The sequence below is a fragment of the Struthio camelus genome, chromosome 5 (assembly GCF_040807025.1).
Source record: "Struthio camelus isolate bStrCam1 chromosome 5, bStrCam1.hap1, whole genome shotgun sequence".
NCBI lineage: Eukaryota > Metazoa > Chordata > Aves > Struthioniformes > Struthionidae > Struthio > Struthio camelus.
Window position 1 is genome coordinate 14842427 of NC_090946.1, and position 22357 is coordinate 14864783.

The 22357-nt window shown below is 63.1% G+C and overlaps 1 long non-coding RNA gene across 1 annotated transcript; it reads left to right on the forward strand.

Moving 5' to 3' along the window:
• Positions 1-16108: 16108 nt before the first annotated feature.
• Positions 16109-18370, forward strand: LOC138067418 (uncharacterized). Its single transcript, XR_011141278.1, has 3 exons — positions 16109-16209; positions 17536-17778; positions 18057-18370. It is a non-coding gene; the product is annotated as an uncharacterized lncRNA (long non-coding RNA).
• The last annotated feature ends 3987 nt before the right edge of the window (positions 18371-22357 follow it).

Sequence of the window (22357 nt, forward strand, 5' to 3'; positions counted from 1 at the left end):
GTCTCTCTCTTTCTGATTGGTCTTGGCCTACATCCCGGGCTGGTTGCCATGTCCTTGTCTTCCATGGTCCCTTGTCCTCTCAGAGGTGAACCACCACCCAGGTGCATCCGGTCTGGTCTCCTGCATGCATCCTGTTGTATGTCCTCATTAGCTAGTTGTGTGTCCTCATTAGCTGATTTGAACTGACCTTGTGGTTTTGTGGTCAGCAATGATTCTTGAGTTTGTTGACAGTTGGGCCTGGAGGCTTGCAGGCTTTGTTCACTTGAGATGCTAGTGCTAAGCAAGGGTTAGACTTGTGCTAAGCTAGTTACCATCTGAGTTACCATGTCCTTCTCTAACAAGCACAGGGTGGCCTGGCAGTGGCAGAGAGGCCAGGAAGCCCCCAGAGTTCCTTGCGCGCTCAGGTGGCGGCCATGGGCCAAGCAGGCCAGGCTCAGAAGTGAGCAGAGGTGCAGCAGCAAAGGCTGCTGTGTCTTAGAGGCCGCTGCCACCTCTGCCACTTGTTCCTGATCCAGGAGGAGAGGGTTCCTTGGCTGGCTCTGGCTGGAGACTTTGTCCTTGAAGCTCTCAGGATCAGGATGGTTTGGGCCACCAGCGAACAAGTGGAGGGCCTGGCCCTCTTCTGCAAGGTTTCAAGGGCTGAAAGAGCAAGGACCAGAGCAGAGATCAACCCCCCCCCCGGATCTGCACAGACCCCAGGCTTCCCCTCCCCTGCTGCCGGGGCTAGTCCCACCTAGCTCTTCCCATGGCCAGGAGGAAGTGGGGGGACAAATGGCTCAGCTGCAAGTGTGTGGCCAGGAATGTCCCAAGGGCCCCTGAAGTCTCTCTCTCTCCTCTCCCCCCAAGGCCTCTGCTGCGTGAGGGGGGAGCACAGCCCTGCTTGCCTGGGGGTGGGGATTGGTGCTCACTGCCCAGGGTGTGTCTTCCTCCCCGTCAGCCCTGGCTGACCTGCCACTGCCCTCACTCACCCTTGCAAATGTGCTGCAGCTTCTCCTCATCCTGCTCCCTCATCTGCCGTCCAATGAGCCCTAGGCACACAGAGCCTGTCACAAATCCCGCTCGCCAGCGCACTGCCAGCAGCAGAGCTCCTTCCCAGCCCTGCTTTTGGCTGCCAGCCCAAAAGCCAGGGCTGGGGCCAAGCTGCCCTGGGACAGAGAGGAGGGAGCCCAGGAGGGGTTGTGGCTCACCAAGGAACCTCACGGCTTCCTCTTGCAAGGGCTCCTGCGGGCTCTGCAGGTAGCGCAGGCTCTGGCGCAGGTATTCTGCTCTGTTGTTCTCCTTTGCCAGCTGGGGAGAGCACAAGGGTTGGTGGCTGGTGCCGAGCCTCCCCACTCAGCTGGCCAGCACCTCCACCTAGGAGCAGTCTCCCCTTCCTTCCCCTGCCAGGGCGTTCACGGTGCCCGGCCAGGAGGTGCGTAGTGCTCAGGTTTGGAGGGAGCAGAGGCCCCGGTGCTGCCCAGGGATGATGAGGTGCCAGGTGGGCTGGAGTTGCCTGAGCATGCCAGAGGTGAGCGAGGGGCACAGCTGCCTGCACTATACACTGGGCCTGGAGGGGGCCAGGCCTTATGCAGGCTGGGTGCTTTGGGGCTGTGCTTACCAGGTACTCGCTGATGCGCCTTGTCTGTCCTGTCTCGGTGAGGTAGGTGAGCTGCTGCCATTTCAGGAACTTGGCAGCGCCCAGGAGGGCTTCCTGAGAGGCCTGCACAGCAGCAGAGAGTGAGAGATGCCACCGTGGCCCAAGGGAGGTGATCCTGTGCCCCCGTCCTTGCGGTGAGGCTCAGAGCCTTTCTTAGCCCGTGGTGGGAAGATGCCGCAGCTGGGCACCAAGGCTGCCACTGGGTTCAGTGCCCCAGGCAGAGATGTGAGGCAACCACCATCTCAGGCGCCACATGCTGCCAGGGCAGCAGGACAGAGATGGCCAAGAGGTGCTGAGCTGTAGCCAAAGCCAGGAGGAGGCTGAAGTGCTGCAGTCCCAGCGACGCCAGTGCAGGACTCGGGCAGAAGAGCCTCCCCTGGGGCTTCCCAGCGTGGTGCTGGGTGTCCTGCTCAGTTGCTGTTGCCTCATGGCCAGGCTCCAGAGCTTGGTAGCTGGGATGCAGGGCTGGTTCTCTGCCCTGATTGCAAGTGTCTGTGTCTCTGCCCTCCCCAGGCAGGGGGAGGCTGGGCAATGTTCTGACTCTCGCAACCCCTTGAGGGTGCTGCACCCCTCTGCAGGGGCCAAGTGCCCTGGCCATGGGTAGGGAGAACTCTGTTGCTGTGGTGGTCATGCCTTAGAGAGCTGGGGCATGCCCCAGCCCAGACACCTGGGTGTCCCCTGGGCAGAGCGTGGTGGGGTGGGAGGGGAGGAGGGCCGTGATGGGGAGAGCATAACCCTGGCTTTTTGACTCCTGCAGGGACAGCTGGGAAGCCTGTGGGGCCTCGAGTGCTTAGGCTGTTTTGGCCATGGATGGCTGCCGAGCCTTGTTGGAGCAGGTAGAGGAGCTCTGGGAAATGGCCAGCTTCTCTGGGCCTGCCGGGGCTCTTGCTATGGCCCGCACTGGTGGAGGGCTGTAGGGAGGGAGCGGGGCTGTGAGGGGACCTCAGCTCTCTGTCCATCTGTGCAGGAAGAGGCATGGCAGGAGGATGAAGGCAGGGCAGTGGGTGGCTTGGTAGAGACAGGGAGGAGGCTCTGTGCCCTGCTCAGGGCCTCCGGAGGTTGGGCCTCAAGGTAACACCCATTCAAAGGGAGCGACTGCCGGCAGCCTTTGCTCTTGATGCTGAGGCCCAGCCAAGGTGGGGAGGGGGTCAGCATTGCCCTCCTGCAATGACTGGTCAGGTCAGAAATCCACACCTGGGCCACGCTCTGGACCTGGTCGTGCAAGTGGAAGAGGAGGAGGAGCAGGCTCCTCTGCACTTGCTTCCTCATCAGTTTTCTTGTGGTGCCCGCTACCATTGTCATCGTATCTTTCAGGAGGTTGATGGAGAGGTTTCTGACGCAGCCGGACTCCTGGTGGGAAGGAAGAGGAGAGGAGCTCAGCCGTGGCTGCTCCAAAACCACGATGGGCAAGGGGCTCAATGTGGCTGGAGCAGCCTGGGCTGGCCATCCGCATCAGATCTGGGGGACCCAGCGCCCAGCGGGTGCCCGACTGTCCCCCGAGCCTTACATCATCGAAGAGTGGCAAGAGTTTCTCAGCCAGCTGCGGAACGATGAGGCTGGCCCTCTGCCCGTCCAGGAGATGGATCATGCTGCTGAGCAGAGCTAGGGCCTTCTCGCGGATGTCCGTGTCTGCGTCCTGCAGGCTCTCCATGAGGGCTGGCAAGAGGGCCTGCATTTTCCTTGCCTGTGGGAAGTGCGGTTTCCTTAGGCACAGCATTCTTGTGACTGAGGTGGTTTGGAGGTGGCTTGCTTGGTGCAGGGCTGGGGTCTGCCGCCGGCACCGGTGCCTTTCTCCTTGTGCAGCAGAGCCAGGGCCCTGTCCCAAAGGACTCCCAAAGTGGGCAGAGGAAGAGGACAGCTCTTGAGTTGTAAGCTACTGAGTTACCCAGCCCCTCCTGCCCAGCCCCAGGCCTCTGGCATGGCTTCAGCTGGCTGTCCCCGCTCGCTCACCATCTCAGGTCTCTCCCACAGCCTGAGGAGGCCCCTGAACACCAGCCTGCGCATCACCGAGCTCTGGCTTTGCAAGTATCTCAGGAAGAGGTTCAGGATGTGATGGTCCTCTCCTCTGAGGTCAGCACAGCCCAGCAGCTGAAACACACACAGCAGTGGCAGACTGACAAAGCTGCAGGACTCCCCATATCCTGCAGTGCTGGATCCAACCACCAGCTGAGGGCAAGGCCACCAGACCCGGGCAAGGGCCAGCCTGAAGGCAGCAGTGGTTGCGAGAGCCCCTGTGGCCCTGTCCTGTGCCTCAGGGCACGCTGTGCAGCTAGCTCGCTTGTTCCTCCAGGCCTGGCCACCAGCTGCAGCCTCTTACTGTCATGCCTCTGAGGAGCAGTTGAGTAGGGAGAGCAGGCACAAAGCAGATAGAGAGGAAATACAGGTAGTGGCAAGCATTCCCCCACCAGAAATGCACCGAGGTACTGCTCGGAGTGCACCCACCACCCTGCTCCATTCATTGCCACCCACGGTGCAGTGGTGGGCACAAGAGAGCAGAGTGGTTTGAGGCACCCCAGAGATGCACCGCTGGCCACTGAGCTCACCTCGACGAGGAAAGCCATAGCAGGGATCTCATGGGAGGGCTTCTCCCTGCTGAGCAGCTCTAGCAGGTGGTGGAAGAGGTAGGCACGCTGGGGCCTGGGGGCCTTCCTCATCTCTCTGGCAGGGGGAAGAAGGTAGTGTTGGCCTTGAGCAGGGCAGGCCAACCTCTTGTGGGATGGCACTGCCCAGTCTAGGTGTTCTCCCACAGGCCAGGCCAGGCAGGGTGAGGCCATGTTTGTGCTCAACTCCAGCAGGCAGCAGCATTTGCTCCTGGAGGTGTGGTGTCTTGCCACCCCAGCTTGCCATTAGAAAGGCAGTGCCCAACATGAGGAGGCTCATTTTGGTGGAGGAGGCTGGAGAAGCTCCCTTCCTGCCCTGAAGTCTGCCTTGCAGCACAGCCCATGTCCTGCGCACTGTGGAGTCATGCCCCGTGCCCCCACCCCCCGGGCTCTTGCAGTGTTCCCCTGTGCCTCCTGCCCCTTCCCTGCTGGGCTGCCCGGGGTGGGGGTGGGGGTGGGGGAGGCGACTGCTGCTGTGCATCACCCTCTTTTGTGCCTGGTAACACCAGCTCTCCTCCAGGAGCTCTCAGAGCTGGGCTGTGACAGAGCGAGACCCCCCCCCCCCCAGCCCTTTGCCGTTCCCCTGTACCATCCCTCAGTGACAAGGGCTGAGAGTGCAGCTCCTTTGTGGAGAGCTGGGGCCGGCCTGTCAGCCACGAGGAAGGGGATTGTATAGGGCGTCCCACCAGTGGGGAGAAGGGCTAGGGGAGAGCGGGGAGGAGGGGGCTCTCACATGGCCAGCAAAGCCACTCCGCAGTGGTGGGTGGCGGCAGTGAGGAGCATGTCCCAGGCGCCCTTGCTCTCCATGGCAAGCACTTGGCTCTTGTAGTTGGCCCAGCAGAGCAGTGCTTTCATGGCCTCTGCTGCGCACCTGCCCGCAGAGGAAAGGCCAGGTCACCCTGGGAGCCCTGGCCTTGGCTCCAGGTGCAGGGCAGAGGTGGGGGAAGTGGGAGGCAGTACCTGGTGGGGCTGGAGGCAGCAGGCTGATGCTGTTGGCATTGCCCCCAGAAGACAGCAACCTCCTCTGGCATCATCTCGAGAGCGAGGGAAATGCGGAAGAGCAGTGCCAGGAGGAGTTGGGGGAAAAAGAGCTTCACCTCCTGGGGGCAGAGGGGCTGATGGAGAATCTCGTGCAGCGCCCTGGTTGCCTGCAACAAACCCCCAGAGACGGTTGTCAATGGTGAGACGGTGTTGCCCTGGCCGAGCTTGGGGCGTGAGGCTCAGGCGGTGCCCTGCGCCCCAGCAGATGCAGCGCAGTATGCGCGCGGCCTGGCTGTCTGGGCAGGGCTAAGTCACGGAAGCTCTTGAGGCTCAGCTCCTGTTTGTGGCATGGGCCCATCGAGCCTCCCTGCGTGGGCATGGACATCAACCTGGGGGGGGGGGGGCGGCGGCTCTCGCGTATCTCCTGTGTCAGCCCTTGCAGCCTGCTTGGGCTGTGCGTGGGCCCTGCCTGGCCCTGAGCCCGGCCCCCACCGCTAAGCCTGCCCCTAACACAAGCTTCCAGCCTGCTGAGGAAGGCCAGGAGATGCAGAGACCCAGGAGGCCAGAGAGCTGCCCAGGCAGGCCTCGTGCTTGTGCGCGCAGGGCTCCAGGCGGTGCTCGGCAGCCCAGTGCACTGGCCCAGCAGAGGCTAGACGCTGGGCAGAGCCCTGCTGGCCATGGCCCTGAGGTGTGTGTGCCCTGTGGGAGGTGCCAGCTTGGGGGGCAGATGGGGAAGGCGAAAGGGAGCGCTGCCTCTTGCCTGGGGAGGCAAGCGCAGCCCTGAAGGTGATGGAGGCCTCGCCTGGAAACTCACAGCCCACGAAAGGATGCCCGCGTTGTTGCTGATGCAGGCGGATGTCTTGCCCAGTGGTGAGTCCTCCAGCAGCCTCAGTAGTTCGGGCAGCACCTTCTCTGCAGCGCCGGGCTCTGAGACCATCACCCGCCACATGGCCTTGGCAGCGCTGTAGGCCCCGAGCGCTCTGTCAGCAGGCTGCCTTGGGCGCGCCGTGGCCTGGCTGCCCTGGAGGGCCCAGGCTGGCCACCAGCCCTGCCTCTGCCCACTGCCCTTTGCTAGCAACAGCCAGTGCGCCCTGCCCCACCAGCAGCACGTGGCCAAGCTGCAGTTCCTTATGGGGCAGGCAGGCACCAAGGTAGCCAGGCTCTGCGGCTCACTCGAGCAGCGCTCCAGGCAGGCCTGATCACCTCTGCCTGCTGCAGCCCTGGCTCATGCACCAGCACTGGGGCCAGTCCCTCAGCAGGGGTCCTGGAGATCTCCACCTCTCTGGTAGCCCCCATGGCATGAGCTCCCAAGGCTGCTGGGCCCTGAGCCCTGCAGGCAGCTGAGCCCCGTACCTGTTGCATGCCGGCGAACAGTACAAGAGGCTCAGGACTGCCTCGTGAGGGTGTGCGCAGGTCAGCTCCAGAAGAGCCCTGTTCACGCTGTGCCGGGCAGACGCCTCTTTGATGGCCATCAGGCAGCTGCACATGCACCTCATGATGTTGGCCACCTGCAGGGCACATGGCATGGAGGGAGGCATTTCTCCAGCTCCCACCGACAACTGCTTCCCTTCCCACCGCTCCGTGCTGGCCTCAAAGGCTCTTAGGTGCCTGGGAGGGAGACCTGCATCCAGAGGAAAAACAATGCCCTGCAGGGCTCGAGCCCCGGCCATGCCAGCCGCAGGCGACTTACGTGCTTCAGCTGAGAGGCGTCCTCTGTCACCAGCACATCCAGCATGTGAGCGGCTGCCTGTGTGACAAAGGCACTGGAGCAGCTCATGGCCCTGATGGCTACGACAATGAGATCTGCTCTCTCCGAGGCCTGGAGGTATTTTGCAAACATCTAGAGCAGAAAGGAGGCAGGGAAGAGAGAGGCATCACACGCAGTGCCCTCGTGCTGCTGGCTGCTGCCCAGCTGAGCAGTGAGAGCGGCTCTGGAGAGAAGCGTGTGGCAGTGCTGGCTCTGTGCTGCCAGGAGAGCCAGGAGCAGGGGTTGAGCTGGGCTGGGTGATGGCCCCAGGCAGGAAGTGGGTGGCTGGGCTCAGGGTGCCCCTGTGCTGCTGCTGTGGGGAAGCAGAGCTCTGGTGGGGGGGGAGGGGGCCAGGCCACAAACTTGTGGCTAGTCCATGCTCAAGAACAAGGTGAGCCCCCTGCCCGATGACGGCAAGCACCCGTTAGTCCCCCTGTCAAAGGGTCCCTCTGTCCATCTGAGCATCATGCTGACCCCACGGCTGGCAGTCCCAGCAACGGAGACGCTCCTTACCACCGTGATTTCCCTAACGTCGTTGGGCGGCCAAAGGCGGCTTTTTGCCTCTTCCCTGTCCTTTTGGATCTGCAGGTGCTTTGGGCTATTGTGGGACAGCTCCATGCCTGGACAGGAGGGGAGACACAGGGCAATTAGGAGGGAGGATGGTGACTCAGAGGTGGTACCCTGCAGGCCTCAGCGAGAAACGTTGCTGGCAGAGAAAGCAGGCGTGCCAGAAATGGATGGGGAGCAGGCTTTCCGGGGAAGTCCTGGGCCTATCGCAAGGCAGGTGGGAGGGGAAACGGCTTTTAAGACTACCACAAGGCAGATGCGTTTGAGCAGCCGTTCTAGTAGGAAGCGAGACACAAGCCCTAAGAGGAGCAGGGGCTGCTGAAGGTTTTCCAGCCCGTTGGTAAGCGGGCGAGGGATTCCAGCAAGGCAGCTGACGGCCCTGCGTGAAGTCTAGGAGGTGGCTGCTGTTTATTAAACAGTGTGTGCATGCCCCCTCTCTCCGCAGAGAGCTGGCTGCAGGTCACATCCCCCATGGCCTCCTGCTTACGGGCCCGCTACACCGAGCCTGGGCTCTGTGGGCCCTGGCCTTTACGCAGTGCTTGCCCTGCGCCTACAATGCAGGAGTTTCTGGCGCTTTGCTGCTGCTGCGGAGAGTGGCTGAGGCAGCGCGGTGCCTTGCCTGCCCTTGCCTGGCTCTGTGCGTGTGTGGAAGGACTCAGCCTGCGGCCGCTTCTCTTACTTTCTTCCTGTAGGATGAACGTGTACAGGTGATGAAGAGCTTCTGCAGCTCCGTGACTGGTGCCTTGGTCCTGGCAGGCACAGCACAGGATGACGTGTCCCACCAGCCCGCCCAGGATGGAGAACTGCTTCCTTCTGCAGTCGTCAGGGCCGTCACTGCTTCTTTCCAAGGGCGAGCGGACCTGGGGGAGGGAGGCAGGGCTGAAGGGTGCTGCTTGCCACCAAAGCCCCGAGGCCACGTTTAAGCCGTGACTGGACCGCAGGTGAGCGGGAGCTGTGGCGGGCCTACCAAAGGGGCTGGGTAGGGAGGGCTGCCAGAGCTGTTGGGCCCACAGCGTGTGCCCAGGCCAGTGCTGCCCTGCCCAGGAGGGCTGCGAGCAGAGGTGGCGTCTGAGAGAGCAGGGCCTGCAGAAGGAAGCCCACCGAGGCATGGCCAAGAGCATAGCTTCAGGGCAGGGCCTTGCTGAGTGCCCTACCTTGTAGCCAGGCTTCCCTTGGAGGCAGCGCGGAGCTGCAGAAGGCTCCGGAGCACCACGAAGGGGTGATGGGGCGGCTGGAGGTTGCCTGGTCCTGAGGCGGCTTACCTTGAGCAAGGGAGGGATGACCAGGAGCTGCGTGAGCTCGGCAACGCGCCCCACAGCCCTCTGGCGCGTGGCTGCTTGCTTGGACCGGAGGAAGGGCAGCAGGACCTGGGAGGAGAAAAGCTGCTGGTCTGCGCGGTGACCTGCCAGCTGCTGCAAGCGAGGCAGCTCTGCTGATGCCCGCTCGGCTTTGCCCTTCAGCTCCTGGGAGCAGGAGCAAAGCCTGTAAGTGGGTTCTTGCCTTGCGAGTCCCCCCAAACTAGGGACAAGTCCCCTCGGCTGAGCGGCTGGAGCCGGGCAGGCAGCAGGCTCCCGTGGCTCCTGCAGCCTCTGCTGCTTGCCCGAAAGGGCCCGCTGAGCCCTCCTGTCGCGGAGGGCCAGGGGTTAGGGCTTTGCCTTCCACTGCAGGAGTCGGGTGGGCAAGAAAGGACTCTTGACTGCAGCCAGGAGACACTGGGCTTGCAGAAGAGCACGGTGGGGAAGCCTCGCTCCCCCGAGGGAGACGCTCCTCTCCCTGCAGCATGCTCTCTGCCCCTAGCGCTGCGGGGCCGAGCAGAGGGAGGTCCCCTCCAGAGAGTCCCTTTGTTTTGGGGTGAGAAACAGTCAGTCCCTGTGAAGGCCACTCTTTGCGTAAATGCCACACCTGCAGGATGTTCTGCAGCTCCAGGAGAGCAGGCGAGAGACATGTGAGCACCAGCGCCTGCAGCATGCTGTCCAGGGCAGCCAGCGTCTGCAAGGAAGACAGAGGCTTGTGGCACTTCTTCCCTGGAGCCCCCTGCCTGCAGGAGAGGGGCTTGAATCCCTGCAGCCTGAGGGGGCCACCCAGGGCCCTGCGGTGCCCAGGGAGAGGCTTAGGGCAGAGGAGCTGCCGCACGAGGACCAGCTTGGCGACACTACACGGGGCCATTGCCAGGGCAAGGGGGAAAAGGCACGAGGGTGGGAAAGCCGCGCTGCAGTGCTGCTCTGGCTTGGAGCTTGCGTTCATCTCTCGGCACAGAGCAGCCGGGGACCAGCCCAGGGGGACTGTCGGGCTCTGCAGCCCTCGGCCAGGGCGTACCTTGGAGTAGAGGGCAGCCTGCAGGCTCTGCATGTGCTCTGTGGGAGGAAGGAAGAAGACCGCGCAGAAGCAGGACTGGAGGAGGCTTGTCTTCTGGTTGCCATCTAGCACCAGCTTCGCTTTGCTGCAAGGAGGGAGAGGCGCTGCTCAGAGCCGGGGGCTGACAGTGGCACCTCCAGAGCTCGTGGGCGGCAGAGCCTATGCTGCTAGGGCTGCGAGGTGGGGAGGCCCCTGGGGAGGCGCCTCTTCCTCCTGTGATGCTGGCCCAGGGACAGAGGACGGGCCGGCAGCATGTGCCCGATACCCTCTGCATCTCCTGCCTCAGCCTTCGTGAGCAAAGTCCAGAGACACTGGACAGGGCCCCGGGGCCCTCTCTGCCCTCCCGTCTCCAGCACTGTCAAGGCCCGTGCAGGGGAGAGCAGAGGCCCCGCAGACGCCTCGCTCAGACTGCCCCCGAACGGGAGATGCCGCCCAGCTGCAGCTGGTGCCGTCAGGTCCGTAGGCTGTGGAGGCCTTGAGCAAGGCAGGGGCTGGGGCAGCTACCTCATTGCAGCGATGGCGAGGAAGGCTTGCTGCCGCACCGCAGTGCTCAGCTGCTCCACGGGCTCCTCTCGCAACAGCACCTGGAGAGCGCAGCGAGGACGCGGCGTGGGAGCTGTCAGCAGCCAGCGAGGAGCCTGCCAGGCTGGCAGAGCCCAGGTGCCCCCGTCGCACCCCAGCGCTGGCACCCAGGGCAGCCCCCTCGTCGCCCCGCTCTCGGTGGCTTCTGGAGCCCTGCAGTGGGCAGCGCTGCGCTCACGAGCAAGGGCTCCCCACCTTCCCACGCTCACGCACCCCAGTCCTGGCCTCCCTGGTGTGCCAGTGCTCGGCTAGGCTTGCCCACTCCCCCAGGCCCTGGCCTGCGCCCTCACCTCGATTGCCTTTGCCAGATCCACCCTGCACAGGAAAAGCAGGACCCGCAGCAAGACATTGGTGCTGGCGGCTCTGCAGAGGATGCAGACGTCGGCCAGAAACTGCAGCTTCTCGGCCTCTTCCTGGCAGCAGCAGGACGAGAGAGACGGAGAGCATAAGTGCGCCAGAGGCATGGGCAGCAGCACCGGAGCGTTTGCGGCCACGCAGTGGTGCGTGGCGTGCCTCTACGGGAGCAGCTCTGCACAGCCAGCAGCCCTTGCGGGGCCGCCTGAGCGTTGCACATGCAGGGGCCACCCACCAGGAGATGCAGGCACAGCCCAGGCACAAGTGCCTGCCGTTACCTTGCCTCCGCTTCGCAGAAAGGTGCGCATGCTTCCCAGGGCTTCCTCCTCTCCTGGCAGAAGCTGCCCTAGATGTGACCAAGAAAGAGAGTGGGCAGAGCTGTCGGGGCTGGCAGGAGACAGGGACCAGTTGAGGCCTGTGCCCAGCTATGGGCTCGCAGCCCCCGGTCCTGCCCAGCCCAGGGGTGCCCACTCACTCACCTGGCTGCAATGGCTGGAGCGAGCACTGCTCCAGCTGCGAGCTGCTCCCTGAAGGGCCTCCATCCTCCTCCTCCTCCTCCTCCCAGGCAACCCTGGTGGAGGTGGAGGGTCCACCCTCCTCCTCGTCCTTCTCCTCCTTCTCCTCCTCCTCCTCCTCCTCCTCCTCCTCCTCCTCCTCCTCCTCCTCCTCCTCCTCCTCCTCCTTCTCCTCCTCCTCTTCCCAGGCCCTCCTGGGGTGGCTCTCTGAAGGGCCTCCGTCCTCCTCCTCCTCCTCCAAGGCTTCCTTTGGGTGCCTGGGAGGCCCATCCTCCTCCTCCTCCTTCAAAGCCACCCTAGGGAAGCTGAGGGAGCCATCCTTCTCATCCTCCTCCCAGGCCACCCTTGGGAGCTTGGGGGATCTGTCCTCCTCCTTCAAAGCCACCTCAGGGCAGCTGACAGAGTCGTCATCCTTTCCCTTCTCCCAGGCTACCCTGGGGTGCCTGGGGGGTCCATCCTCCTCCTCCTTCAAAGCCACCCTAGGGCAGCTGAGGGAGCCATCCTTCTTCTCCCAGGCCACCCTTGGGTGCCTGGGAGGTCCATCCGCCTCCTCCTTCAAAGCTGCCCTAGGGCAGCTGATGGAGCCATCCTTCTTCTCCTTCTCCCAGGCCACCCTGGGGTGCCTGGGGGGTCCATCCTCCTCCTCCTCCTTCAAAGCCACCCTAGGGCGGCGGACGGAGCCATCCTTCTTCTCCCAGGCCACCCGGGGGTGCCTGGGAGGTCTCCTCTCCATCCTGCAGGGAGGAAGAAAAGGGGGAGGTTGGGAATGGAGCAGCCTAAGGCCAGGCCTGGCACCTGGAAACAGTTGCACTGTCCCCCTGGGCTTAGCAGACAGCCTGGCTGGAGAAGTCCAAGCCCACGGCTGTGGTTTTTCCATGCGAAAGGTGTCATTTGGAAAATGCCCGCAGGCTTTGCCAAGATGTTCTTGGAAGGAAAACCTTTTGCTAACCCCACCAGCAGAGGGTGGTTCCCTGCGGGACATTGGCGTCCCCCTGCCCGCTGCAGGTGTGCTGGGCCCTGGCGCCAGCTCTCCTGCACCTTAGCTCCAGCCCCACCCCATCACCCTGCCTGCTCCTTCCTCTCCTGGCCATGGCCATGGCCAAGGGCCCCCTTGAGGCCCTGGGGAGCTGCTCAGCCCCAGCCCCAGCCCTCTTACCCAGGTCTGAGCTGGGGGTGCCTTGGGGAAACGCCTCGCACTGCGGGGCTGCCCGGGGCGACAGGGAAAGACATCGCGCGCTCAAGGGCTCCTTCAGCAGCCCTGCGTGCTCCTTCCTTTCCTGTTGCCGTCCTCCCGGACACTGCCTTGCTCATGCCATAGTGGTGCCCAACAACACCATGGGGCGCCATGGGGTCACAAAGGACCCTGCTGTGACCCCGCCGCCCTAGGGAGGGGCAGGGCACATCCCTTCAGGGGCGCAGGGCTGCCTGCCCCTCAAGGGCACCTCTGTCTGCCTCTGCGCCTCCATGGGGCTCTGGTCACAGACTCACAGAGCGGTGGAGGTTGGAAGGGACCTCTGGAGATCATCTAGTCCAACCCCTCTGCTCCAGCAGGGTCACCTAGAGCGGGTTGCCCAGCACCCTAGCCAGATGCCTTTTGACTATGCCCACGGATGGGGACTGCACGACCTCGCTGGGCAGCCTGTTCCAGCGCTCCGTCACTCCCACAGCAAAGACGTTTGTCCTCATGGTCCAACGGACCTGCCTGTGCTTCAGTTTGTGCTCACTGCCTCTCCTCCTGTCAGTGGGCCCCTCTGACAAGGCTCTGGCCCCATCCTCTTGACTCCCTCCCTTCAGATATTTCTACCCATTGGTCAGATCTCGCCCCCCCCCCCCCAAGTCGTCTCTTCTCCACGCTGAACAGGCCCAGCTCTCGCAGCCTTTCCTCCTATGCCCCCATCCCTTCAGCATCTGAGGAACCCTCAGCTGCACTCACTGCACTAGCTCCATGTCTCTCTTGTATTGGGGAGCCCACCCCTGCACCCAGGACTCCAGGCGAGGCCTCACCAGGGCTGAGGAGAGGGAGAGGATGACCGCCCTCAACCTGCTGCCAATGCTTTGCCTACTGCAGCCCGGGAGATCGTTGGCTGCCTTGGCCACAAGGGCACGTTGCTGCCTCGTGCTCAACTTGCTGGCCACCTGCACTCCCAGCACCTCACTCCCCAGCCTGTACTGCTGCACCAGGGTGTTTCTCCTGCAGGGCAGGACTCTGCCCTTCCTTGGCTTGAACTTCATGAGCTTCCCCTCTGCCCATCTCTCCAGCCTGTCGAGCTCCCACTGAACGGCGCTACGACCCTCCAGGGTTGCAACCATACCTCCCAGTTCAGAACAGCCGCAAACTCGCTGAGGGTGCACGCTGTCCCTTCAGCCAAGTTTCTGAGGAACAACTTGAACACGATTGAAGCCAGTATCGACCCCTGGGGTACCCCACTCGCTATGATGCACTAAGGCATCCAAAATAACTGTAGCTGTCTGCCATGCAGATAATTAAGATGATCCCCAGGATAGGATTTAAGATTTACATCTTAATTTGGGGGGGTGTGCGTGTGTAAAACTGCGTGTGAGCAGGTGCCCTTTTCTATTCACTAGGGACATAGTCGTTAAGGTCAGTGTTATCTCGAGAGCTATTCACAACGTGCCAAGTGGACACACACTGTTTGGTCAGCTTGGTCTGCCATTTTCCTGATGTACCAAAGCCAATACACAGCCTAAATAAGACACCCCCCCCCCCATCTCCAATCATTAAAGGAACAAATGCAGTAAATACCAGTGTTTTTTCTTGGGGAATGTGATGTCCTTTTTTCCTACTATTCCTAATTAGGCTCGAAGCAAAAAGAAGACGAGAGAGTGTTTCCAAAATAAAAGGAGTGTGTTTATTTTATGTTTTTCTTGAGGGAGTAGTCAAAGAAGCTGTTGTTCTCCTCACTAGGCAATGACTTCTTCGTGTCGCCGTGCCTCACCTGAGGGGATCTGTTTCTAGCACCAACAACAACAACAGCAGCACAAGTTAGAGCAGCAATTCTCCTTCGCTCTCCTGTCTCCAAGAGGCCACAAATCAAGCATGCCCTTTAATTTGCTTCCATTCTCCAACCCTTTGGGGCTGAAAGAATACCTCCTTTTCTTCTCTCTTCAAGTATGGCACCTCCTAGCTCCAGCTGCTGTTGAAGGACACCGAGACTTGCCTTGTTCCCCTTTCCCACAGCACTTCATTCCAGGCAGCTCTCTCCTACCTCTCTCAGCTGTCTCTTTTCCTTCCTGAAGAGCCCTCCTCCAGGCTCCCGTTCCTTTAACGGAAAGGGTCATCTCTTTGACTAGTCTGCTCATGCTTTTCTACATCTTTCTCAGTTCCAGGAAATCCTCTGGCACCCCAGTATTTCACAGAGTCACAATTGGAATTCGGGATTTCGGCTCACCACGTGGCGAGAGTCCTTTCCAGATGCTTTGATACACCCCTTGCACACGTGAGACTACATTTAGACAGGATTATCATTTTCCTCCGGTGGCAGACATAACGGCTAGAGACGTGCAGTCCTTCTGCAGTGCCACCGCTCTCTGGGATCGATTGGGTGAAGGGCTCTCTGGAAGGGCCCGTTTTTCTCCACAGCCTAGGGAGGGAGCCCGGAGAAGCAGTTCAGACCTTAAGTTTGGCTTCCTAAAGTTAGATGAGATAACTCCACCCCAGTTACTAGCCTAATGGGTTTTAAGACTGTCGGCTTCCTATCAAAAAGCCGCTTTTTTCCTTTTGCCTTCCTTTCCTGCTGTCTGCCTTCCTTTCGAGCCTCAGTTATGGGCACAGAAGATGGGGTTAACATGTCTTGGAAACCACACAGGACGTGTCTAAGGGGAGGAAGGGAAAGGAGAAAGACTGCAACGAGGAGGCCTAAGGCAGATGTAAGGCAGCAAAGATAACGGCAAACTGATACTAGCTCAGAGAGCCCGACACGGGCCTGTACGAACTCAGAGCGGTCCCGTAGGAGCCCGTAGGGCCCAGCACGAGTCCGTTGGAGCCCCTGGGGCCCAGTGCGGGCCCATACCAGCCCACAGGGCCTGGCACAAGCCCGTATGAGCACACAGAGCCTGGCGTGGGCTCGTACGAGCCCGTAGAGCGCTGTGCAGGACCGTACAGAATCACAGAATCACAGAATCGTTTAGGTTGGAAGGGACCTCTGGAGATCATCTAGTCCAACCTCCCTGTTCAAGCAGGGTCACCTAGAGCATATTGCCCAGGATCACACCCAGACGGCTTTTGAAGATCTCCAGTGAAGGAGACTCCACCACCTCTCTGGGCAACCTGTTCCAATGCTCTGTCACCCTCACAGTGAAGAAGTTTTTTCTCAGGTACCAGCCCACAGAGCTCGGCACGGGCCCATATGTGCTCAGCATGGGGGTGTACAAGCCTGTAGAGCCCCGAACAGCTCTGTAGGAGTCCACAGAGCCCCGTGCAGGCCCATGGAAGTCCATAGAGCCCGGCAAGGGCCCACACGAGCTTGGCGGGGACGGGGGGACAGCGAGGGGGACACTGAGGGGGGACAGCGGGGACCGCGTCCCTGGCGCCGGCAGACCCGGCCCCGCCGCCCGCCCGCCCGCTCGGCGGCGCCCACGGCCGCCGGACGCCATCTCCGGCCTCTCTCCGCTCCCTCCCGCCCTCCGCCCGGGCCGCCGCGGGGATTGGCCGGCCGGGCCAGCTGCCTCTCGGCCATTGGAGGGCGCCTGCGCGCCGCCCGCCGCTGATTGGCGCCCCGCTCCCGCCTCTGGCCGGGGGAGGGGGGAGCGAGCGGCCGGCGGCGAAGATGGCGGCGGGGTGGCCGGCTGTGTGGTGGCGCCTGGCGGCGGCGGCCGGGTCCCGTCGCGTCGCGTCGCGTCGCGTCCTGTCTGGTGCGGTGGCGCGGCGCTGCTGGAGAGCGGCAGGCTGCGGGACGCGCGGCGGGTCGTGGCGCAGCCGGGCTCGGGGGCGGCGGGGGGGCCGGGCCGGGCGCGGGGAGGCGGTCGGGGCGGCCGGTCGCTCTCGCCTGGGCAACGCGCAACGGTTGTGGCAGCGCCGTTGGCAGCGCGGCGGGACCGAGCGGGACGTGCGCGATGGTGCCGGCCGCGAGCTGCTGGCAGCACCGGCGGGCGGCGCGGAGGAGCGAGCGCCGGCAGCGGAGCGCTGGGTGTCTGCGGGCGCTGTTTGCCGGCCCGTGCAGCGAGTGCCCGGCGGGCTGCGGGCGGCGCCGGAGGAGGGAGCGTTGGCAGCCGGCAGCCGGGCTGTCCGGAGCGCCGGGGAGGGGGCAGCGCTCGGGCAAGGGCTTCCCTGGCGGCCCCGAGGCGGCCGGGTGGCGCTTCCCGCCCCGCCGGGGGCTCGTCCGCTGCCGGGGGCGGCAGGTTTCCAGCGCGGCTGCCGCCCTCCCTCGGGCTTTCTTCGGGGGCGGGTGTTGGCAGGCTGGTTCCCAGCCCTGTGGGAGCCGCTGGAGCCTGGTGGTGGAGCGGCGTGTGGTGGCGCTGGCGCGGGGTCCTTCCTTGTCTGTCTGTCTGCCCGTGCAGAGCTTTCGGCCTTTGCTGTAGAAAGTGGAATCGGAGCGTATCATTTGGCCAGGGGGAAAAACCATCTCCTTGCCTGTGAAGCGTATAAGTAGAAGATGTGTTTTACTGGCGAGGCTGTTTTGGGGTTTCAGCTGCCTGGGGAGCTGAGAAGCGTAGTGGGAGCTGTGTCCTGTCTCTGCAAGATCTCTGTCTGCTTCCTTTGTGGCTGCTGAGAGCTGACGTGCTCACTGAGAGCTCGGTTGTGTTTCTCGGTTGTGTTTTCTGTTGCCTGGCTCAGCTCAACGTGGCCGCTTTGTCTGTCTGCGGGGGCAACTGGGGCGTGCAGCTCCCGCTGCCGGAGGGCTGTGGGGTGTTTCAGTTCCCAGTAGGTCATGACCGACTGGGTTACGCTCCCCGGGGCTCCTCTCCGCAGGTAAGGCCGGTGGGAATGTCTCGTGCCAGGGGAAGGGGCTCTCTGGGACAGCTCTGGCTGGGCTGCAGTGTCCTGGAGCGTACGAGGGGCTGGAGGACTTTGGACTTGCTTCTCTTTGGCTTTGCTTTTTGGAGTTGTTGGAGCTCCCTTGCCTTTTTAGTGAAGCAAGGGGCACTAAAGAGGAGAGGGAGTGTGAGTTGTGTGCAAGAGCTGCTGTTGCTGTGTTGTGGTGCAGTGCCAGACTCGAGAGAGGGTCTCTCCTTTTCTAGGTGTCTGGGCGTCCCCTGCAGCCCACGCAGTAGGAACGTTGTGTCCCCTCAGCATTTCTGTACTGTGCCGGCGCCTTCTCCCTGAAGGCAGGCCTCTTGGTGTTCAGCGCTGTCGCCTTGCACACGAAGGAGGAGGAGAAATGGGCCTGAGCTGCGTATGGGAGGAAGGAGGCTTTTTGCCCATCACTGGCAGCACACAGAGAGCAGCGGCGCTCGGGCTCCTTCCGAGACCTTTGAGGCCTGGTAGGTGCCAGACAAGCTATGGCTCTGGTTTTGATTTATTTCATTAGTAGTAGTAGTATTGTTTTTTCATATTTGGGGCCACTAGTTGTGTGCGTTTCTGCTCTGTTTTCAGCAGGAGCCGTGCTCTGTGGATGCGCTGAAGGCCAGAAGGCAGAGCCGCAGTGCGCAGAGCCCCAGCGCCCGCTCCCCGGGGGGGACGCGGGGTCGGGCCCGAGTGTTGAGAGAGGGGAAAGTGCCTGGTCCTGCTCTTTCTTAAGAGCTCTGTTTTGTTTTCCTAGGTGCTGGTTGCTGGCAAGAGCTGCTCTTTCGTCTCTTGCCCACCCCTCCCGCAGCTCTTTGGGGCCCCAGCTTCAGACTCCAGCTGCACTGAGGAAGTGACCTGCTTTCCCAGAGACCCCCCTCACCACCCGAAGGAGCAAGAATCCGGCTTTGGCCTTCACGCACCCCTCCAGGAGCTGCCGCAGCAGGAAGGCGGCCTGCGCCTGCCAGCTCGTCCTGCTCCCCAGGAAGCGCCAAGTGGGACTCGGGCACGGTGGCACCGCGCGAAGGTGTTTGGACTCTGGGCAATAAAACTTGGCGCGAGCCCCAGCTGAGGCGAGGTGCCACGTGCTGTGTTCTGTGCGCGGTCTCTGTTCACGCCTGCTCGCAGCTTGCCGAAGGCTGCGGTCTCCCTGCTCGGGGAAGAGCTCCTGGCTGCAGCGCTGGAGCGGAGAGGGGGCAGCCGGCAGCCGGGGCCATCTCGCTGCAGTAGGTGAGAGCTCCTGTCCCAAGGGGCTGTTTCTCCTCACCCCCGGGTTGGCCCTTCCTTTGAGCAGGGGCCCTGGCAGCCCAGCTCCAGCCCGGGAGGCAGCGGGGAAGGCCGGGGCGACGAGGGAGCAGCGAGCGCTCCTTGGCCTCAGGGCTTTGTGTGGGGGCAGCCGCTGGGCAGGGCTTTTTTGTGCCCCCACCAAAGCCCTGAGGCTGGGGAGTGGGGGGGTCTGGGCTGAGGCCTGCCCCTGCTGCCCTTAAAGGCAAGGTGGAGAGGCTTTAAGGCTCTTCAAGTCTCTGGGGGCTCTTCAGGGAACTTGGAGTCCCTTAACTTCTTCCCAAGTCCCTCAGTGTAACTTGGAGAACCACCTCAGGGACTCAGCCCCCCTGGGAGACCTCTCTTCTTCAGTTCTCCCAGTTCAGCTGAGTCCCTGAGGTGGTTCTCCAAGTAACTGGGAGTTCCTTGGGAAGAAATTGAGGGACTCCAAGTTCCCTGAAGAGCCCCCAGAGACTTGAAGAGCCTAAAAGCCTCTCCACCTTGCCTTTAAGGGCAGTGGGGGGCGTGGGGGCCAGGCCTGGCCCCCATTGGGCCACACCCCCCCTGGGAGCCAGTGGGGGCCCTGGGGGCCCCTGGGCTCCCTAGCCTAAGAGACTTGTGTGGGGGCAAAAAAGCCTTGCTGAATTTCTGTCCCCACACAAGTCTCTTAGGCTAGGGAGCCCAGGGGCCTCCAGGGCCCCCATTGGGCCAGGCCGGCCCCTGCCCCCCGGGGGAGCCAATCGGGTCCAGGCCTGCCCCCGACGCCCACCACTGCCCTTAAAGGCAGGGCTGGGAGACTTTCAGAGTCTTCAAGTCTCTGGGGGCTCTCCAAGTTACTGGAAGAACCACCTCAGGGACTCAGCCCAACTGGGAGACCTGAAGAAGAAAGGTCTCCCAGGTGGGCGGACTCCCTGAGGTTGGTCTTCCAGGTACTTGGAGCTCCTTAATGTCTTCCTCAGTGCCTCCTGGTTCCCTTCAGAGCCCCCAGAGACTTTAAGACTCTGACAGCCCCTAGGGACTTGTAAGGAACGCAGCTGACCTGGGAGCCCTGCAGAAGAGAGGTCTCCCAGGTGGGCTGAGTCCCTGAGGTTGGTCTTCCAGTTACACTGAGGGACTTGGGAAGAAATTAAGGACCTCCAAGCTACTTGAAGAGCACCCTGAGGCTTGAAGACTCTGACAGTCTCCCAAGCCTGCCTTTAAGGGCAGGGGTGGGTGTCGGGGGCCGGCCTCGACCCGCCCGGCTCCCCCGGGGGGCAGGGGCAGGCCTGGCCCCACTGGAGCCGCTCCCACTCCAGGGAGCTGCTCGGGGCAAAAAAGCGCCGCGGCCTCGCTGTGCCTGGGGCGCCCTCGCTGCTTGGCCACGTGCCCCCAGCCGAGTTGACGCCCAAACCTTGGCTGTCACGAGGAACGCCCACGTCCAGCCGCGGAAAGGTCGGGACCCCGGGGACCTAGATGGCCCCGCAGCGGCCGTGGCTGCTTTCTCCACCGCCTGGGGGCCCGGCCGGGCCGGCAACGCTGCTCTCCCTGGAGAGGAGGCTGCTCTCCCCCTTGGGCTCCGGGATCGGGTCCCTGGGGGCTGGGGGCCGGGGGCCGGGCCCGGCTGTCTCGCTGACTCCGCTGGCGCTGCCGCAGGGCCGGGCAGGCTGCAAGGGAAAGACAAGAGCCCTTGGTGGCCCGTCCTCTGCCCGGCTGCTGACGGCTGAGCTGCCGCGCGCTGCCCGGCCGGAGAGGGCTCCGCCGGCACAGGACCGCGGCTCCCTCCTCTTCCTCCTCCTGGTGCTGGGCAGGGCAAGGGGATCGCTGCCAAACTCCTCTGCCTCCTGCCTGCCTGCAGGTGCTGCACGAGCCCCTCCCCGCCTGGCTGGGGTGAAGCCAGCGGGGTGCAGTGTTGGGGGGCTCTGGGGTGCCCCAAGCATCGAGGGCGCTCCGAAAGGCAACCCGAGGAGCCGGGGTGCACGGAGAAGCGAGCGGCGGGCCGAGGAACCAAACGGAGGGCTCCGAGGTGCTCTGGAAGGGGAAAAACACAAACAAACAAACAAACAAACCACCCCCAAGGCTCTGGGGAGCCAAAAAGCAAACCCCAGGGCTCCAGCACATCCCCACAGGCGAGCAGAAACATCTCAGACGCTTCAAAAGGCAACCCGAAGCCTAGAGGGCTCTCAAAGAGCTACAGCGGGGCTCCAGGAAAAGCACCCCGAGGTGGCTAGAGCACCCTGAAGAGCACCCCAAGTGCTCTGGGGTGCCCCAAAAGGCATCTCCTAGGGGTGCAGGGTGCCCCAAAAGCCACACTGAGGGGCCAGGGGCACCCTGAAAGGCAACTCGAGGGGTCAGGGGCACCCTGAAAGGCACTTGGGGGAAGCAGAGCACCACACAAGGCACCCCCCCCATTGCTCTGGGGTGCAAGGAAAGGCACTCCGAGGGGGCTAAGACACCCCAAAATACACACCAACAGGCCCAGGACGTACCTAAAAGGACAAGAAATGGGTCTGCGGTGCCCCAAAAGCCGCATCCCGAGCCCTGGGGCGCACCAAAAGGCACAGCAAGGGGACCAGCAGGCACTGAGAAGCACACCAAGGGGTCTAGTGGCCCCCAAAAAGCACACCAAGGGGACCCGGGCACCCCGGACGGCACACCGAGGGGCTGAGGCACTCCGAAAGAAACACCGGGGGGTCCGCGCGGCCCGAGCAGCACAGCGAGAGGCCAGGAAAGCCCTGAAAGACGCGGCAAACACTCTGCGGGGCACCAAAAGTGACACCGAGGGCTCCAGGGCAGCCCCAAACGCGCAACGGGGGCACCGGGGAGCACCCACAGCCCCACTCGGGGCTCAGGCTGCACCGAAACGCCCACCGAGGAGCCCGGGGCAGCAGGAGAAAACTGCTGAGGGCGCCAGGCCTCTCCGAAAGGCCCAACGCGGGGCCAGGGGCACCCCAAAAGCCACAACCGGAGCCTGGGACCTACCAACAAGCACACGACATGGCTCTGCGGTGCCCCAAAAGCCACATCCACAGCCCTGGGCTGCCCCAAAAGCCACACCAAGGGGCCCAGCGCACACCAAAAGGCACCCTCAGCACCTCTAAGCACCCCAAAAGGCCCACCAGACGGCTCCACGGCACCCCCACACGCACCCCGAGGGCACTGCGGGCCCCCCCTCCACGCACCCCAAGGGCCCGGGGCGCACCAAAAGGCACGGGCAGGCACCCACGACACACCAACACGCCCACCGAGCTCCCTGGGCCACCAGGAGAGCCACAACCAGGGGCCGCAGAGGCACCACAAGGCACAGCCAGGCCTCTGCGAGCAACCACACGCACCTCACAAGCCCTGGCCAGCACCAAAAGACACCCCCGAGGGCCCAGGACACCCCCAAAGGGGCAACGAGGCCTCCGACGAGCGCCCCAACCCCCTTCCAAGGGCCACCGGCAACCCTAACGGCACCACAAACACCTCCAGGCAGCCACCGACCCCACACCAAGGCACCCAGCGGACACCACAAAGCACACCCAGGGCTCCGGCTGCCCTCCCAGAGCACACCCATACGGCCGGGCCACCCCCAAAGGCCCCCAAGACGCCAGCGCAGCACCCAGAGGCACACCGAATGCCCTGGGGAGCACCAGCGGGCACCACGAGGGCTCTGGGGCGTCCCCAGAGGGGCAGCGACGGGTCTGGGCAGCACCACGGGGCACCTGAAGAGCCCTGCGAAGGGCACAAACGCACACCGAGGGGTCACGGACGACACAAAAGCACAACATGGGGTCTGGGCACCCCCAAAGCCACCCCGAGGGGTCGCAGGTGCCC